Raw genomic sequence first — 6,000 nt, 5'->3', positions numbered from 1 at the left:
TTAGACTAATGAATGGCATCTTTTGATTGTCCTGCTTGCTTGCTGAAATATCAGGAATGGTATTATGTTATTTTCGATTGTTGTGCAATTACAAAAATTTGGGCATTTCCATTTGAGATGAGTAATTTTGGCATGTTTTATGCACAGGTGACAGATCTCCATGAAACATCAGTTCAGCACAAGTGCAAGAAGTTGTTTTGTAGGAAATAGTCCTGCAACACATAATTCCAGACAATAGCATCCATAATTTCAGCATAAGCATCCATATTTTCAGACAATGGCACATAAATTCAGTAAACGCATACATAATTTCAGACAATAGTGAAGGCATCCATAATTTCAGACAATAGCGGTGCAGCAGTGCACCACATAATCAAGCATCCATAGTTTCATACAAAACATGGCATAAGCATTTGTCCACATCACAATTTAGGTTCACACATAGCACTTAGGTTCAAATATATTACATTGGACTCCTCATGGAGCAAAATGGCCTAATAGATGAAGTTTTTAGGCTAATTCGACCAGACTAAAACTAAGTTCAGGTTTTAAGTTTCTTCTTTGGTGTGAGCTTCTTTCTAGGAGACATTCTGGGTTGCCAGCTTGGTGCTGCATTGCTTGTAGCCTGAGAGCTTGAAGCAGCAGGCTGAGAGCTTGAAGCCCCAATGTCAGCAGTAGGTTGAGAGCTTGAAGCCCTAATGTCAGCAGGCTGAGAGCTTGAAGATGGAATGTCAGCTGGCTGTGAATTAGAAGCTGGAATGTTCTGAGCTCCTCCCTTCATCAATGATGCTAGCCGGCTGTAAGCCATGGTATTTGAACAAATGAGTGAATAGACCGAAATAGGACAAAATCTAAAGTAATGTGAATGTATTTTAGATGATTACCTTCTTGTAATTCTTCCTAGACTTTCTTCAAGTATTGTCTGCACTGTTGGTCTTTTGGGACTAGGAATGTCAGAAGTGTTCCCATATTTTGTAGTGTTCCTCCTTGGCTTCCTCTTCCAGCAAATTACAATACAAAATAATGCATTACAGTTATGAAACTGTACTCCAGACAAAAAAAATTGGTATTAGTACACTAGCCTTTTTTTGATTCCATTAAGGGAACACTTGTAGCTTGTTTGAACATGACCAAATTCCCCACATCCCTTGCATCTTCTCTTGCCCCTTACCAGCACCCTCTTCCCTGAGTCATTATCAGTTGGAGTAGTTTTGGCTTTAGACTTGCCACCACCCTCCAGGCAACTTTTGATCCTAAGCTTTATGTATCTTCCATTTGTCTTCTTTGGCAAAGGTGCACCCAACACCCATGGCAATTCAACCTGTGGCCAGTAAGACTTGTCACCCAATGGCTCTATAATTCTCCTATAAGCCTTCCTGAACAGCTCAACTGAAAAATAGGGATTCACAAAGTCCTCAATGTTGACATCCCTATTTTGTTGAGAGGTTATCAAAGCCAATGCATGCTGACAGGGCTTTCCAGTGTGCTGCCACTCCTCACATGAGCAGTACTGATTGTAAGCCTTCACAACATGTTTCTCATGGGTGGTGCTGTTGTCAACAATCTCTGCACAGAAGCTATCAGATTTCACTACTGAGAGGTGACCCAAACCCCTAGTTCTTGCCTTAAGCTTCTGTGTTACAGCAGGCAAGATGTTCCCAGTCATCTTCTCTGCAATTCTTCTCCTCTTGTTCCACAATACCATAACCAACACTCTGTCTTGTCTGCAAGGTCACATATTGGCAATGTCTTATAATCCTTGATCCAATTGTTGAAACTCTCCGCCAGATTGTTAGTAATATAGTCACACTTTATTGCTGGATTGAAACCACTCCTCATCCACTTCAATGGATGATAGGCTTCAAGCCAAGGAAGAACATCACTACAAGCTTCAATAACTTCTTTTGTGTGACTTTGCCAAATCTCTTTCCTGTATGCCCTTGCTGCTGGGTATATGTGTGAGTGCACATCACCACCAAATCTCTTCACAAAGTTCTTCATCAAATGCCAGAAGCATTCCCTCTGCTCAGCATGCTCAAACACAGTATGTACAACCTTTTCTAAGCCTTTACATGCATCAGTACAAATAGCTAATGGATTCACATCTCCTATAGCCTTATGAAGTTGTCTCATGAACCACTCCCAATTATCCTAAGTTTCAGCATTAATGGACCCAAAAGCTAAAGGATACATCCAGTGATGCCCATCAACAGAAGTGGCAGCAGCCAAATGACCATTCCATCTTCCATTCAAAGCAACGGAATCTATACTAATATATGGCCTACATTCCTATAGGAAACCGTCTATGCAGGGCCTCAAAGCATAGAAAAACCTATGAAAAAATACTTTCCCACCAACCTCTACAGTGTCTATCTCTATCACACTCCCTAGTGAAGTTCTTAGAACCTCTGCCCTCCATCTATAAAGCATGTGAAAACTTTCTTCCCATGTCCCATATAGCTCAACCATAGCCTTTTCTCTACCTCTACATATAGTGTCATAGTTAATTGTGCACTCGTGATCTTCCATTAGTTGGGTCTACAAGGCTTTAGGGCCCATACCTGGATTCTTTTTAAGAATAGGAATTGCGTTACTTGCCACCCATTTAGCTGTTGGTGTGGTAGTCTTTCTTCTGCTGCTAGAAGTGCATGTATGCAAGTCTTGTAACACAGTCACCTACAAATTAAATGCAAGAATCCATCAATTCTGCAACCATTATGCCAAAATCAAACAAAAATCACTGAAATTAAATGCCATCACTGTCTTCTGGTTAGGTTGTTTATGCCCCACTATATGCCAAGGGCAACCTTCAACTTTGCAACCACCTATGTATCTTTCAGGGTCAGTTTTCACCAACTTCAACTCAAACTCAGCATTTATAGCAAACTGTCTCATTGCCAATCTAAATTCCTTCATGTTAGGGTACACTGTGCCAGCCTTCATGCAAGAATTATTGGGGTCATAGGCCATGACCCTCTCCCCTGGTACTTGATCATCGACAGGAATTGCTGCCCCAGTTATATCATCCTCATCAGCAACAGGAGAAGCACCAGGAGCAGCAGCAGCTGCTGCAGCACCGCCAACACCACCTGCAGCAGCACCAGCAACATCAGGACCTCCACCTCGAGCAGCAGCTTGTCTAGCCTCATCTGCAACCTCATCTTCAGCCCTCAAACCCAATAGCTCGTAGAATTTATCTTCCCCAACGATATAGTCTCCCTTCATCATCATTTCGAGCAAGAATCTCTAGGCTATCCCAATCGATATCGGAACTAGCTGGGGCAAAACCACCAGCTGGAACTTGAACTGGAACTGGCTCCACTATCCCATCCGGCGCAACAATATAAACAGATTTAATAGCATGGTCAATTTCGAGTTCGACCACAGCTAAACTAAGGGCAGGCTCCTCCTTGAGCCTGAAGAAAAAAAATAGTAGCGATTGTTACAGCAATATCTAACGGATTCGCAGCAGTCGGCAATCAAAGTAAATGAAAAATCAAGCTGACAAATGAAAGCATGGAGGCAAGCAAATTCTTACCCCACGACTAGCTCATGCCAGGTACAATCCATCGATTCCACCGTGTTTCTACCTCATGTCGGTGACGACGGCATCCGGAGGCTGCCCTCGGCGTCAACAAGAAGGGGTGAAGGCAAGGGGGGAGGGGGACTACGGCGGCGGCGGAGGCGGCAGCGGGTGGAATGGCGATGGCGACGAGATCGATCTAGGGCGCCACCATGAGCTAGAGCCAACGATGAGAGGGGAGGAGTGACTGCATCTCGATCCCCTTCTCTTGCCTCAGTAACCTAATTTCTGAGCCAGGGGCACATTGGTCACAACACAGCCGATTTTGTGCGTTAATCCGGCGAAGATGGAGAATCAGCGAAGCAGCGGGTTGGCACTCCTTGGCGATGGCATTTTAGCGAAGCAACTTTGCGGAGTGGCATTACAGCGAAACCCACTCTTGAGAGTGGCATAATGTCCATTTTCTCCCAACCCATGCGTTGCATACTCTATTAATATTCATATTATAAATAATAAAATTTTAATCATGTGATGAATGTGTTAGTTATATTTTAGAAAATAATTTCTTAGAATAAAATAATACTTGGTAATTACTAATTTCGAAATTAAAAATATTATTTTAATAAAATATGAAACATAAAATCTATGATGGATACACTCAATATTTATTAATCTGCATTATGGAATTATTAAAACTTAAAAGATAATAAGGTGTCCATAGTATTCGCAATGTTATTTCTTATTTAATATGAATTTTCAATACTATTCACAATACATTACGATCATATGATTTACCCAATCAACGGTTATATTTCTAGTTAACATGGGAGTTTTCTTCGAGAGCCGAATCAGTATAAGTGTTAATTCTAATTTTCAAATATTATTCTAGAAAACAGTAGATTAAATTTCATAATTGTTTTGACACTGTGGAATAAGAAAATATTTCTTTATTTTTTTTTGCGAACAAAATATTTCTTTAACAAAAGCATGCGTTGCATATATTAATTAAATCTACAAAATAGTGAAGTGCAAAAATAATGAATCGCGGATTTATAATATTGATGAAATTTATTGTGTAAAGGAGCTAGTGGAGGTCGAACAGGAGCAAACGTCAATACATGCACCTTTTTTTCGTTGATTTTGGAATACAGTACCATCAGGTATTTTTTGCCTATTTTGCCAGGTTATTTATATCACCTTGTACTCCTTGCCCTGTAGTTGATTTACAACCTTGCGCTGTTCCTGGTGATACCATTGCTATTAACGTTTTATCAGCATATATGTAAGCGGATTGAAAAAAACTTCTCATCGTAATTCCTTTGCATTCAACCGCCCCCAGCATACAGCGGCTCCTCTGCGGAGATCAATCTGCAACCTGCGCCTGCAGTCATTAACATCAGAATTGCTACTTTCATGCATCGCCCTGCATGGAATTTGTGTGTACCGTATACGTACCGCCTTACCTGAAGGAGTCCTGATTGATGTTGGTTCAGATAAAAATCAATTTTGGTCAGGGTCTGAGTCAATGGAGCTTAAATTGATGGCTCGAGCGACACCCGTCATTGGCGAAGAAGTACTGCTCGTGGCTGCCTCCAGCGAATTCCTCTCCTTGCGTTCCCATCTCTTCTTCTCGTGATACGTACGTGCGCTTGGAGATTAGTTCTGCCTCTCCCGGACGCTTTGGCTGGAGATTAGATTAGATGTGCTTTTTGAAAGAGCCCACGACCACTACACAATGTAAAAGCATAACATACAATCTACGGTCCTGATTAAACCACTTATTTATCTAACGGTTATATTTTTCTGGTTAACGTGGGAGCTAGTAGAAAGTGCTCAATTAGTATAGATATATAGAGGTATAGATTCTACAAATCAACATGCAAGCATATACAACGTCACCTCTCACATCATTCGCATAATATTTTACCAAATCTATCTATCATCTTTATAATATTTAATATATATACTTATCAATATGTTTTACATTAAAGCGTGGATATCATTTGTATTTTCATGATAAACTCCGATGTTTTATTTTTTTTCCTTTTTACTCATAGCTTGATTATCGAAAAAAATATATTGAGAATTGCTTTGTAATTACCTAGCCAAGCATGGGGAGTCACCTAGTACACAAAGTCTGTATGAAAAAAAAAAAAGAGGTAGCTAAGCCATCCCATTACTTCTCGTGTGCCACAATGCATGAAGTAAAGAAAGGGATATAGCTTAAAGAACCAACATTTGTAATGTTTCGCTAATAATTAAAGTTTGGATTTCATAGAGAACTTGTGGAATTGTGTTTTCTTCCCTAGCTTTTAAATTTTCAACCCTATGATGCTACGGGAAGGTTTGTACTATATTACATATAAGTTAAATTATAGTATAGTTACAACGTGATATTACAAATAGTTAAACAAATTATAACTCACTATAACATCTATATAATTTAGTATAAAAAGTTGCATATATTTTTTAATACT

At 40.0% G+C, this 6,000-nt stretch overlaps 1 pseudogene; it reads right to left on the bottom strand.

Annotated features, from left to right (window-relative positions):
• Window positions 1-541: 541 nt before the first annotated feature.
• Window positions 542-3,595, bottom strand: LOC136354567 (uncharacterized; annotated as a pseudogene).
• Between the last annotated feature and the right edge of the window lie 2,405 nt (window positions 3,596-6,000).

Source organism: Oryza sativa, chromosome 12 (genome assembly GCF_034140825.1).
Source record: "Oryza sativa Japonica Group chromosome 12, ASM3414082v1".
Lineage (NCBI taxonomy): Eukaryota > Viridiplantae > Streptophyta > Magnoliopsida > Poales > Poaceae > Oryza > Oryza sativa.
Note: the sequence above shows the minus strand (reverse complement) of the source record. Positions and strands in the feature narration are given on the sequence as shown.